Raw genomic sequence first — 15,059 nt, forward strand, 5'->3', positions numbered from 1 at the left:
AACGAGTCCTGTTGAGGTCAAAATAGAGCTAAAAGTGGCAGACATTAACAGAAAAAAACAGCATTGGCTGTTTCCACAATAAATAAACATACTTTCCACTTTAGAACTAACAATACATTAGATATTTAAAAACCAGAAAAAATATTTGTGTTATCACCACTCATAATCAAGGTACTAAAAGTGGGTAAACAATTTCCCAACTGCTTCTTTCCCAACCGAAAGAAGTAACAATAAAGATTACAAAATTGTTCTCCTATTTGAGACCGTTCAAAATATTAACTTTAAATTAATTAAATATTAAAGGTGAAATCTGAAGTTTCAAGCATAAGGGGAAAACTCCATGACACTGGTCTTGACAACAACTTTTTGGATATGATACCAAAATATATGATTTGGCGTTTACGAACCCAAAGGATGAACACAGAGGAAGGGAAGGAAAAATAAGATCAAAACAGACAGGGAGACAAACCGTAAGAGACTCTTAAATACAGAGAACAAACTGGGGGTTTGTTTGTTGGGGGCAGTAGGGTGGGGGCATGGGCTAACTAGACGATGGGCAGTAAAGGTGGCAACTGTCAGGGTGAGCTATGGGTGTGATACGTAAGTGATCATTCACTGAATTCTACTCCTGAAACCAATACTATACTATTTTAACTAACTTGAATTAAAATAAATTTCAGAAATAAATAAACAAAAAACAAACAGGTGAGACCAGATCATAATGGAAGTTTTTGTGCAGGAAAGTAAATAAATGTATTCATTATTCATTTCAAGAAAATTAAAGGTAACCTATAGAATGGCAGGAAATACTTGCAAACCCGTCTATCTAATAAGGAGTAATATACAAATACATACAGTACTCATAACTACTCAACAGGAAAAAAAGATCCAAAATAAATCCAAATGAAAATAGGCATAGGGCCTGGACAGTCATTCTTCCAAACAAGATATGTGAATGACCAACTGCATGAAAACTGTATAAAACATCATTAGTTAGGGAAATAGAAAATCCAAAAGGGAAGTTCGTCATAAAATTAAAAATGGAACTAACATACAATTCAGCAATTCCACTTCTAAGGATATAGTTGAAAGAAAAAAATAAAATCACTACATCAGAGAAATATGTGCACCTGCTGTTTGCAGGACTGTCTACGGTAGCCATGACATGGAAACAACTTACGTGTCAATGAACAGAAAAATGTATAGAGAAAACGTGATAGATTAGCTTACACAGACAGGTAAGACAGGTATGACCGACACACAGGTAAGATCAGTATATAGAGATATAAATAGAGTTTAAAAAAATAATAATACAGAAACAATGGGATATTATTTATCAATAAAAAAGAGAGAATTATGCCATTTCTGACAACAAAGATGGATCTTGACAGCCTAACTGTAGTGAAATAAGATACAGAAAAACAAACACCATCCCATGGAAAGGGAGAACTACAGACCAATTTCCCTGGTAAATATAGATGCAAAAATTCTCAAGATACTAGAAAACCAAATGCAACAACAGATTTAAAAAATTATTCCCCACTAGCAAGTGGATTTATTCCTGGGCTGCAGGATTGGTTTCATACTCGCAAATCAAGCAACGTGATACAACATACTAATAAAAGGAATGATGGGAACAACATGATCCTTTAAACAGGTGCAGAAAAAGCATCTGACAAAATACAGCACCCTTTGTTGACAAAAAAACAAAAAACAAACAAACAAACAAACAAAACCTTAAGAAAGGAAAAATAAAAGGAACACATATCAACATCATAAAAGACTAATATCCTCAATGGGGAAAACGAGACCTTTCCCCCTACAGTCAAGACCATGACAGGAATGTCCATTCTCACTACTGCTGTTCAACACTGGGTTGGAAGTCCTAGCCTCATCAATCAGACAACAGAAGGAAATAAAAAGCGTCAAAATCAGCAAGGAAGAACTCAAACCTTCACTCTTTTACTCTACATGGAAAAATCCAAAAGACTCCACCAAAAAACTGTTAGCACTGACACATGAATTCAGCAAAGCTGTAAGATATAAAATCAATGGACAGAAATCAATGGCATTACCACACATCGACAATGAAGCAGCAGAAAGAAAAATAAAGGAAGGCCATTTATAATTGCACTAAAAACCATAAAATACCGAGGAATAAAATTAACTGAAGAGGTAAAAGATCTGTATCTTTAAAACTATAGAAACTTTATGAAAGAAATTAAAGAAGACACAAAGAAATGGAAAAGGGTTCCATGCTCATGGATTGGAAGAAAAAATGCTATTACAACGTCAATTCTATCCAAAGCAATCTACATATTCATAGAAGTCCCCATTGAAGTAGTATCAGCACACTTCACAGAGCTATAACAAACAATTCTAAAATTTGTATGGAACCAGGAAAGACTTCAAACAGCCAAAGTAATGTAAAAAAATAAAGCTAAAGCTGGAGGCATCACAATTCTGGACATCAAGCTTTATTACATAGTTGTAATTGTCAAGATAGTATGGTCCTGGCACAAAACCAGACACACACAGATCAATGGAACAAAACAGAGAGCCCAGATGGAAGAACTGGAAGATGGTGATGTAGGAGGACACTGGGCTTACCTCGACCTGCTGATCGCTTAGACTCTACCCACATCTGCTTAAATAACCCAGAAAACCACCAGAAGTCTAGCAGATTGGACTCTCTAGAGCCAAGGGTAGACAAGAGGCCCACGGAAAAGGGTAGGAAGGGCAGAGAGGCGGTGCGCACTACACGGACTGGTGGGAAGGAGCCGGGGCAGTGGAGGGCAGCCCGCCTGGCAAGACGAATCCACGAGTCTGGATTACAAAAGCGGAGGGGCTGGACTACGTGAGTTCTGACAGCCAGTGGCACTTAACATCTGGAATGTTAAAAGTCAACAGCTCTGCTCTCGGAGAGCAGAGAGGGCGAGAGGACACTGGGAGGGAGAGGTGTTGAGCCCTTGAAGACAGAGCTCAGCTCGGCATGGGAACAAAGGGCGCTGGCAAGCGCCATCTCCCTCTCCCACCCCCCAGCTGAAATCCCAAAGGGAACCCAGTTCCTGTCACCGAACTTGCTTGCATCTCGCAGATGCCCAACACTGTGCTTTGGTGGATCCATCCCTCCGATGGGTCTGCCTGCCTCCCTCCCAGTGCTGCAAGGCGCCTCCCGCAGGAGACCACTGACAGCAAAGCGAGCTAAGCCTGCCCCTCGTGCCCCATGCACCTTGCGGATCCACCCCGGCTAATACACCAGATCCCACTGAAGCAGCACCACAAACCTGGCAGTGTGCAAGTAGCCCAGACAGGGGCCACTCCACCCCACAGTGAGTCCTGCCCCTGGGAGAGGGGCAGGTAAGGTACACACCAGTCTGACTGTCACCCCAGCGGCAGGCTGAGGTCAGACATCCGGTCTGACTGCGGCCCCGCCCACCAACACAAGTTACTCCACACAGCACACAGGGGAAGTGCCCTGCAGTTCTGTGCCACTCCCGGGACTATCCAAAATGACAAAACAGAAGGACTCTCTTCAAAGGACTCCAGGAAGTAACGACAGCTAACGAATTTATCAAAACCAGTTTAAGCTATATAAGTGAACAAGAATTTAGAGTAATAGTCATAAAATTAACCACTGGGCTTGAAAACAGCATAGACGACAGCAGAGAAGCTATTGCTACAGAGGTCAAGGGACTAAGAAATAGTCAGGAGGAGCTAAAAAATGCTATAAATGAGGTGCAAAATAAAATGGAGGCAACCACAGCCCGGATTGAAGAGGCAGAGGGGAGAATAGGTGCATTAGAAGACAAAATTATGGAAAAAGAGGAAGCTGACAAAAAGACAGAGAAAAAAATCCGGGAGTATGAGGGGAGAATTAGAGAACTAAGTGATGCTATCAAACGTACCAATATCCATATAATAGGAATTCCAGAACAGGAAGAGAGAGAAAAGAGGCTGAAGATGTACTTGCACAAATCACAGCTGAGAACTTCCCTTATCTGGGGAAAGAAAAAGGCATTGAAATCCAAGAGGCACAGAGAACTCTCTCCAGATGTAGCTTGAATCGATCTTTTGCACAACATACCATAGCGAAACTGGCAAATACAAGGATAAAGAGAAAATTCGGAGTGCAGCTAGGGATAAACACACTCTAACATATAAAGGGAGACCCATAAGACTAGTAGCAGACTTAGCTACTGAAACTTGGAAGGTCAGAAAGGAATGACAGGAAATCTTCAATGTGATGCAGAGAAAAAATATGCCCTCGAGAATCCTTTATCCAGCAAGTCTGTCATTCAGAATAGAAGGAGAGAGAAAGGCTTTCCCAAACAAACAAAAACTGAAGGAATTCATCACCACTAAACCAGCCCTACAAGAGAGCCTAAGGGGGATTCTGTAAGTGAAATGTTGCAACGACCACAAAGTACCAGAGACATCACCACAAGCATGAGACTATAGACATCACAATGACTCTAAACGCTATCTTTCTATAGTAACACTGAATGTAAATGGACTATTTGCTCCAAACAAAAGTCATAGGGTATCAGAATGGATAAAAAAAAAAAAGACCCATCTATTTGCTGTCTACAAGAGACTCATTTTAGGCCTGAGGACACCTTCAGATTGAAATGAGACTGAAAGATGGAGAACTATCCTAGTACCAGAAGTCAAAAGAAAGGTGGAGTAGCCACACTTATATCAGACAAACTAGACTTTAAATTAAAGGTTGTAACGAGATGAAGAGGGGCATTATATAACAATTATAGGGTCTATCCATCAGGAAGAGCTAACAATTTTAAATGTCTGTGCACCAAATTCTGGAGCCCCCAAATATCTAAAACAATGAATCACAAACATAGGCAACCTTATTGATAAGAATGCAGTAATGGAAGGGGACTTTAATACTCCACTTATAACAATGGATAGATCATCTAGACACAGGATCAATAAAGAAAGAAGGGTCCTGAATGATACATTGGATCAGATAGACTTGACAGATATAGTTAGAACTCTGCATTCCAAACCAACAGAATATACGTTCTTCTCGAGTGCACATGGAACATTCTCCAAGACAGAGCACATACTGGGTCACAAAACAGCCCTTAATAAGTATAAAAGAATTGAGACCATACCAAGCACACTTTCAGACCACAAGGCTATGAAACTTGACATCAACCCCAGGAAAAAGTCTGGAAAACCACCAAAAGCATGGAGGTCAAGGAACACCCTACTAAAGAATCAATGGGTCAACCAGGCAATTAGAGAAGGAACTGAAAAATATATGGAAACAAATGAAAATGAAAATACAACAATCCAAGCGCTTTGGGATGCAGCAAAGGCAGTCCTGAGAGGAAAATACATTGCAATCCAGGCCTATGTCAAGAAACAAGAAAATCCCAAATACAAAATCTAACAGCACACCTAAAGGAACTAGAAGCAGAACAGCAAGGTCACCCCGCAGGAGAAGAGAAATAATAAAGAGCAGAGCAGAAATAAATAATATAGAATCTCAAAAAACTGTAGAGCAGATCAAGGCAACCAAGAGTTGGTTTTTGAAAAAATAAAATTGATAAACCTCTAGCCAGGCTTCTCAAAAAGAAAAGGGAGATGACCCAAATAGATAAAATCATGAATGAAAATGGAATTATGACAACCAATCCCTCAGAAATACAAGCCGTTATCAGGGAATACTATGACAAATTATATGCCAACAAACTGGACAACCTGGAAGAAATGGACAAATTCCTAAGCACCCATACACTTCCAAAACTCAAACAGGAAGAAACACAAACGGACCCATAAACAGTGAAGAAACTGAATCAGTCATCAAAAATCTCCCAACAAGTAAGAGTCCTGGACCAGATGGCTTCCCTGGGGAACTCCACCAGACATTTAAGGCAGAGAAAATACCTTTCCTTCTCAAGCTTTTCCAAAAAACAGAAAGGGAAGGAAAACTTTCAGACTTATTCTAGGAAGCCAGCATTACTTTGTTTCCTAAACCACACAGAGACCAAGCAAAAAGAGAGAACACTAGGCCAATATCCCTGATGAATATGGACACCAGCAATTTGAATTCAACAGCATTTAAAAGGATTATTCAACAAGATACCAGCAAATCAAATTCAACAGCATTTAAAAGGATTATTCACCATGATCAAGTGGGATTCATTCCTGGGCTGCAGGGCTGGTTCAACATTCTCAAGTCAATCAATGTGATACATCACATTAATAATAGAAAAGGAAAGAAAAAGAAAAAGAAAAAGAAAGAAAAAGAAAAAGAAAAAGAAAAAGAAAAAGAAAAAGAAAAAGAAAAAGAAAAAGAAAAAGAAAAAGAAAAGGAAAGGACCATATGATCCTGTCATTCGATGCGGAAAAAGCATTTGAGAAAATTCAGCATCCTTTCTTAATACAAACCATCGGAAAAGTTGGGATAGAAGGAACATACTTAAAACTTCATAAAAGCCATTTATGAAAAGCCCTAAGCTGATATCATTCTCAGTGGGGAAACACTGAGAGCTCTCCCCCTGGGATCAGGAACACAACACAGATGTTCACTCTCACCGCTGTTGTTCAACACAGTGTTGGAAGCTGTAGCATCAGCAATCAGACAACAAAAGGAAATCAAAGGCATCAAAATTGGCAAAGATGAAGTGAAGCTTTCACTTTTTGCAAATGACATTATATTCTACATGGAAAACCGGGAGACTCCATCAAAAGTCTATTAGAACTGATACATGAATTCAACAAAGCTGCAGGATACATAATTAATGTGCAGAAATCAGTTGCATTCTAATACACTAGTAATGAAGCAACAGAACGACAAATAAAGATACTGATCCCATTCACAACTGCACCAAGAAGCATAAAATACCGAGGAATAAACCTAACCAAAGATGTAAAAGATCTGTATGCTGAAAACTATAGAAAGCTTATGAAGGGAATTGAAGAAGATACAAAGAAATGGAAAAACATTCCATGCTCATGGATTGGAATAATAAATATTGTTAAAATGTCAATACTACCCAAAGCAATCTACACATTCAAAGCAATCCCAATCAAAATGGCCCCAGCATTCTTCTCAAAGCTAGAACAAAGGATCCTAAAAATGTATGGAACCACAAATGACCCCAAATAGCCAAAGTAATACTGAATAAGAAGACCAAAGTGGGAGGCATCACAATCCCAGACGTTAGCCTCTACTACAAGGCTATAATCATCAAGACAGTGTGGTAGTGGCACAAAAGCAGACACATGGACTAATGGAATAGGATATAGATTTCAGAACTGGACTCACAAAAGTGTGGCCAACTAATCTTTGACAAAGCAGGAAAGAAGATCCAATGGAAAAAAGACCGTCTCTTTAACAAATGCTGCTGGGAGAACTGGACAGCAACACGCAGAAGAATGAAACTAGACCTGTTTCTTACTCCACTCCCCCAAATAAACTCAAAATGGATAAAGGACCTGAATGGGAGACAGGAAACCATCAAAATCCTGGAGAAGAAAGCAGGAAAAAAAAACCTCTCTGACCTCAGCCGCAGCAATTTCTTACTTGACACACCCCCAAAGGCAAGGGAATTAAAAGCAAAAATGAACTATTGGGACCTCATGAAGATAAAAGGCTTCTGCACAGCAAAGGAAACAATCAATGAAACTAAAAGGCAACCAACGGAACGGGAAAAGATTATTGGCACATGATATATCAGACAAAGGGTCAGTATCCAAAATCTATAAAGAACTCCCCAAACTCCACACCCGAAAAACAAATAATACAGTGAAGAAATGGGAAGAAAACATGAATAAGACACCTCTCCAAAGAAGACATCCAGATAGCCAACAGGCACATGAAAAGATGCTCAACGTTGCTCCTCATCAAGGAAATACAAATCAAAACTACACTGAGATACCACCTCATGCTAGTCAGACTGGCCAAAATGAACAGCTCAGGATACTACAGATGCTGGAGAGGATGTGGAAAAACGGGAACCCTCTTGCACTGTTGCCTACAAACTGGTGGCAGCCACTCTGGAAAACAGTGTGGAGGTTCCTCACAAAATTAAAAATAGATCTACCCCATGACCCAGCAATAGCACTGCTAGGAATCTACCCAAGGGATACAGGAGTGCTGATGCATAGGGGCAATTGTACCCCAATGTTTATAGTAGCACTTTCAACAATAGTCCAATTATGGAAAGAGCCTAAACGCCCATCAACTTATGAATGGATAAAGAAGATGTGGTTTATACACACAATGGAATACTACATGGCAATGAGAAAGAATGACATATGGCCTTTTGTAGCAACATGGATGGAACTGAACAGTGTCATGGTAAGTGAAATAAGCCATACGGAGAAAGACAGATACCATATGTTTCCACTCTTATGTGGATCCTGAGAAACTTACAGAAGACCATGGGGGAGGGAAGGAAAAAAAAAGTAGAGACAGAGGGAGCCAAACCATAAGAGACTCTTAAAAACTGCGAACAAACTGAGAGTTGATGGGGGGTGGGAGGGAGGGAAGGGTAGGTGATGGGTATTGAGGAGTACACCTGTTGGGATGAACACTGGGTGTTGTATGGAAACCAATTTGACAATACATTTCATACTTAAAAAAATAGAGAACCCATAAATCAACCTACAAATGTTATGGCCTACTGATCTTTGGTAAAGCAGGAGAGAATATCCGAAGTAAAAAGACAGTGTCTTAAGCAAATGGTGACTGGAAAACTGGACAGTGACATGGAGAACAATGAGCCTACACCATGTTCTCATACCACACACAAAAATGAATTCAAACTGGATGAGACACCCAAATGTAAGACAGGAAACCATCAAAATCCTAGAGGAGAAAATAGGAAACAACCCCCCTTTTGTTTGGCTGCAGAAACTTCTTACTGGTCATTGCCAGAGGCAAGGGAAATAAAAGCAAAAATGAACTACTGGGACCTCATCAAGATAAAAGCCTTCTGCGCAGCAAAGTAAACAATCACCAAAATTAAAAGGCAACTAATGGCAGGGTGAACACCTGGGTGGCTCAGATGGTTAAGCATCCTCCTGCTGGTTTCAGCACAGGTCATGATCTTGCAATTGGTTTGTGAGATCAAGCCCCAAATTGGGCTCTGTGCTGACAGCATGGAGCCGGCTTGGGACCCCCTCCTCTCTTTCTCTGCCCCTTCTCTGCTCTTTCTCTCTCCACCCTCTCTCAAGATACATAAATAATCAGTTTTGAAAGAGGCAACCCACAGAATGGGGGGATAGTTGCAGATGACATATCAGATAAAGAGACAGTATCCAAAATCTATAAAGAAATTATCAAACTCAAAAACACATAATCCAATAAAGAAATGGACAAAAGACATGAATGGACACTTTTTTAAAGAAAACACCCAGATGGACAACACACATGAAAAAAACATTCCACAACACTCATCATCAGGGAAATACAAATCAAAACCACACTGAGATACCATCTCACCTATCAGAATGGCTAAAATGGACAACTCAGGAAACAACAGATGTAGGTGAGGATGCAGAGAAAGGGGAAGCTTTTTGCACTGATGGTGGGAATACAAACTGGTGTAGCCACTCTGTAAAACAGTATGGAGGTTCCTCAAATAAATAAAAATAGAATTACCCTACAACCCAGCAACTTCACTACTGGGTATTTATCCAAAGGACACAAAAATGCTGATCTCAAGGAGCATGTGAGCCACAATGTTTAGAACAGTGCTTTCAACAATAGCCAAATTATGGAAGGAGCCCAAATGTCCATCAAGTGATAAACATTAAAACAGACTTGGTATATATGTATACATATGTACACACACACACACACACACACACAATGGAACACTCCTTTGTGATGCAGAAAAAAGAATGAAATCTTGCCATTTGCCACAACTGGGATGCAACTGGTGTGTATTATGTTAAGCTAAATAAGTCAGTCAGAGAAAGATAAATATTGTATGATTTCACTTACATGTGAAACAAAACAAGGAAACATAGAGAAGGAAAAAGAAAAATAAGATAAAAACACGGAGGCAAACCATAAGAGACTCTCAGATACAGAGAACCAAACTGAGGGTTGCTGGAGGGGTGTTGTTTGGGGGAATGATCCAAATGGGTGATGGGAAATGAGGAGCACACTTGTTGGGATGAGCACTTACAGTAATATTAATTGATGGATCACTAAATTCTACTCCTGAAATCATTATTACATTATAGGTTAACTTACTTTGATTCAAGGAAAATTTAAAAATTAAAAAAAAATAATTAAAAAATTTTTAATTAAAAAAAGAAAAAAATACTCTATGATCTCATAATGTTTTCCATGGTGTGTACCACTATACATTCCCATCATTCTCAGAGCACGGTCCGTGTCCTACTAATTTCCCAATACTGAGCCTTTTTGCCCATATATGCTAACAGCTGAAGTTTTCAGTACACCTAGCTGAGCTGCCTGGTCTTCCCATGCCAAAGCTGAGGGTCTTCCCATGCCAAAACAAACCGGTGGAGTCTGTAAGAGGAAACTGCTTACTCAAATGTGTAGACAGTAATTCAAGGAATCAAGAATTATGAATAATACAGTGAACATTACACCATGAAAGGCTACTAAACAAAGCTCCAATAACTGATGTGAAAGAAATGAACTCTAAGACAAAGAATTCAGAATAATCCTGCACTATTAGAGAAGTTCACTGAACTACAAAAACATCCTGCAAGACAACAAAAGAAAATTAAGAAAACAATACATGAAACACATATGTTCCACAAAAATATAGAAACCATTAAAGAGAGAAAACAAACTCTCCAGTGGAATAACACAATGACTGATTGAATTATTCAGATTAGAGCTTCAACAGCCATCTCATCACACAGAATAAAGAATCAATGATCTAGGATTATAGGAATCCCAGAAAGAGAGGAGAAAGACACGGGGACAGAAAGTATATTTAAGTAATACGAGCTGAAAACTTCCTACACTGTGCAAGAGATCTGTACATCCAGACCCAAAGTATCCCAAATAGGTTGAACCTTTTAAGGACTATAGTAAGATTCATTAGAGTTACATTATCAAATTTCAAAAATAAAGAGACTTTTGAAACCAACAAGAGAAAAATAACTCATAATATCTAAATGAGCCCAAAAAGGAATACGAGAATTATCACCAAAATTTTGCAAGCCAGGAGAGAGTGGCATGATATACACAAAGTACTGAAATAAACTTTCAACCAAAATGCTATTATTAGCAAAGTTATTCCTTTTAATAAGGAGGACATAAAGATCTTCCTGAACAAAAGCAGAAGTGGTTCATCACCACTGCATCTACGTTATATGAAATTCTAAATGGTGTTCTTCAATCCCAAATAAAACCATGCCAATTAATACCATAAAAATGTAAGAATTTACGATATGTCCTGGTAATTGAAACTACTTTACCAAAGAAAATCCTCTACTATTGTAATGACAGTGCTTAATTTAACATTCTAAAACAAAGTTCACAAACCTGAATATTAAAAATAATAAAGATGTATTAATTTGTTCCATTGAATACACATGTAAATTGTACCTATTAATAATCCAAATGTGAGGGGAGAGACCTAAAAGTATAAAATTATCATATGCTATCAATATGTTATCAGTTTAATACACAGTGTTAAACACCACATGGTGACCACCAAGGAAAAATATGTAGCAGATAGATAAGGCATTAGGATAAGGAATGAAAGCACCACTAAAAGACTTTATCAAACACAAAGGGCATGCAAGAAGGAAAGTAAAGAATGAAAGATCTGTAAAACATTTGGAAAACAATAAAATGGCAATAATAAGTCCTTATCAATCACTAATTACTTTACACTTACTTAAAAAACTAAGTCTCCAAACTAGCAGTAATTATAATCAATATATAAACAATATAATCAATACAATGTATAATCAATAATAACAGAGAGGCGAAAAAATAAGATCCAATGATATGCTGGATACCAAAATACATTTTAGCTTTCAGAGCATATACAGAATGAGAGATAAAAGACATAAAAACATATTTCAAGCAAATGGTGACCAAAAGAAAGCAGGGTAGCTCTATTTATTTTAGACAAAATACACGTTAGGCCAAAAATGGACAGAGAGACAAAATGCTATACAACGATGGGCCAATCAGTCAAGAATGTAACAGTTTAAAATATATATGCAGTCAACACTGGAACATCTAAGTCTATTAAGCAAATAGTGACAGAACTAAAAGGAGAAATAAGTACAACACAGTAATAGTTAAGAACTTTCTTTTCATACATTGTTTCCAAAACAGAGAGTTCATCCAGACAGAAAATCAATTAGGAGACAGATTTGAAAAACAAAACAAAACAAAACAAAACAAAACTACTGAGTTAAGCATACAAAGAATCTTTTCTAGGACCGATCACGCATGCCATAAAAATAATTCTAAAACTGCAAAAAGACACAAATTATATCAAGTCTCTTTTCTGACCACAATGGTATCAAATTAGAAATCAGTGGCAAAAGAAAAATTCACAAATACATGGGAGTTGAATGACACAACCCTGCCTAACTAATGGATTACAAACTAAAAAGGAGAGAGACATTTTTAAATGACTTGAGACAAATGATAGTGGAAACAAATGTAACAAAACTAAAAGGGCTGTACCTAAAACAGAAGTTAGAGGGAACTTAATGGCCATAAATGTCTACATTAAGAAAAAGTAGGATCTCAACTTAACCTAATATTACACTGGAAGAAAGCAGAAAAACCAAAACTAAGACCAAGTTAGCAGGATATAATGGATATCAGAGCAGAAATACATGAAAGAGAATGAAAAAAAAAAAATTAAGTAACATCAGCAAAACAAAAAGCTGGTTCTTTGAAAAAGTAAAAGTGACAAACCTCTTATACACTAACAAAGAAAGAGAGAGAACACAAAATTATAGAGAAGACACTGCAACAGATACCACAGAAATACAAAGAATCACAGAGACATCTATGAACAATCATACACCAAGACATTGGACGACCTGTAAGAATCAACTGAATTTCTAGAAACATACAGCTTACCATCAAAGAAACATAAAGCAACAAAAACTTGAACAGACCGAACTAGTGGTAAGGACAGTGAATAGGTAACCAAAAACCTATCTACAAAGAAAATCCAAAACCGAACGACTTCACAAGAGGAAAACTACCCAAAGAATTAGTGCCAATTATTCTCAAACTTCTCAAACTCAAACTCTCATCTTCTCAAAAGAACTGAAGATGAGGAAACATTACCAAACTCATTTCACTAGGCCAACGTTATTACCTTTATAATAACAAGAAAGTTACAGGCCAATAGCCCTTGAATATATGTGCAAAATTTCTCAGCTAAATACCAGGTAACTGAATTTTTAACAGCTTCTTAAAAAGATTTAGGATTCATCTCTGGATTGCAAAGAGGAGTCAACATATGGAAATCGATCAGTGTCACACATCACATTAACAGAATCAAAGATGCAAATCACATGATCATCTCTAACAGTTGGGGGGGAAAAAAAAAAAGCACTTGAAAGTAGTTAACATCCATTCCTGACAGAACTTTTAACAAAGTGGGCTGAGGGGGAACATACCTCAACATAATAAAAGCCACAAAGGAGAAGCCCATAGTCAACATTTAACTCTACAGTTAGATGTCAGACTATAAACTTTAACTGGTTTCAACGGCCAGCTTATTTATTATATCTTGATTTCCTCCATTTTTCCCCACCAATTTTCTTTTCTTCCTGCTTCAAATTCAGATATTTCCATTCCTCCAACTTTAAGCCCTCTATGTTAAACAATTTTTTATGTTTTATAATTTTTGAGAGAGAGCAAGTGCATGCGCAAGAGGGGGAGGGGCACAGACAGAGACAGAGAATCGGAAGCAGGCTCCAGGCTTTGAGCTGTCACCACAGAGCCCAACGTGGGGTTTGAACTCACAAACTGTGAGATCATGACCTGAGCCAAAGTCAGGCGTTTAACCAACTGAGCCACCCAGAAGCCACAAAGGCCTTTACTTTTTGTTACCTCGGTCTTCTCCATTCCCTTTTATCCCCCATTCTCCAGTGGTATCTTTCTCTCTAATGTTTTTCCATGGTCTTCAGACTTTGGTCCAAAGCAGGAATAGAGCCAGCTTTTGTGGCACGTGAATCTTACACAATTTAGAAACCACTCTCAAAGAAAATGATGAAATTTCAAAGTTATACAGCTACGTAAATATATATTGAAACAGGTAAATTATATTTATGGCTGAAAAAATAACATATGGTGATTATGTGTCAGGATCATGATTGTAACTGATTATAACTATAATTTGCATTTACTGCTAAATACTGATTAAACTTTTTTATATGTTTATTTTATGTGCTTTCATTGTTTTTTCTTTTCCATATATCAACGCATCATCAAGCTTTCAAGAAAGGTACTATTTCCTTTCAAATGTATTCAAACAAACCACGATGTAGAAACAATTTTTAATAACCTATCTTCATATTATTATATATTAATAATATCATGTATTATTCACGTTATACTGAATGCAGATTTCCACAGATATGGATATACTAAGTATGAGTTCCATCAAAAACTGCACTAGTTCCCTTTCATCCCAACCCTTGCTTATCTTGGGATGAAACTTTGAAGAAGGTAATGCGACGACTTATATATGCAACAACCTCTGCCCTACACCGAGACAGGGAGAGAAACAAATACTTTCCAATGAAAATTATTTCTCCTTGATAACAGTCTCCAGGAGAACAATAAGAATCAGAAATCTTAAAATTCTGGAACATCTCCATAATCACAATCTAAATCCTTGCTTCTGAAATATAAAATGTAACTAATTCCACACAGGTAATACTCTAGGTATACAGACATCATTTAAGTCTTAAGACTTATTCTTTGATCTAGTCTAAGCAAAATGTGTTCACAAAGCTCTAACCATGCAGAAAGTTATTTGCATTTTATCTACAGTGCCATAACTGAATTTATTTAATCTTTTAGAAGGCGATCTTTCCAACACCCT

General features: G+C 37.8%; 1 protein-coding gene across 5 annotated transcripts in view; it reads right to left on the bottom strand.

The window, feature by feature from the left end:
• LOC147571150 (cullin-4B-like) overlaps window positions 1–15,059 on the bottom strand; it is a 139,201-nt gene that overhangs the window by 35,591 nt on the left and 88,551 nt on the right. The window lies entirely within an intron of this gene.

The sequence above is a fragment of the Puma concolor genome, unplaced genomic scaffold, assembly GCF_028749965.1.
Source record: "Puma concolor isolate L17-30 unplaced genomic scaffold, mPumCon1.1.hap2 unalloc_scaffold_5, whole genome shotgun sequence".
In the NCBI taxonomy this organism is placed as follows: Eukaryota; Metazoa; Chordata; class Mammalia; order Carnivora; family Felidae; genus Puma; species Puma concolor.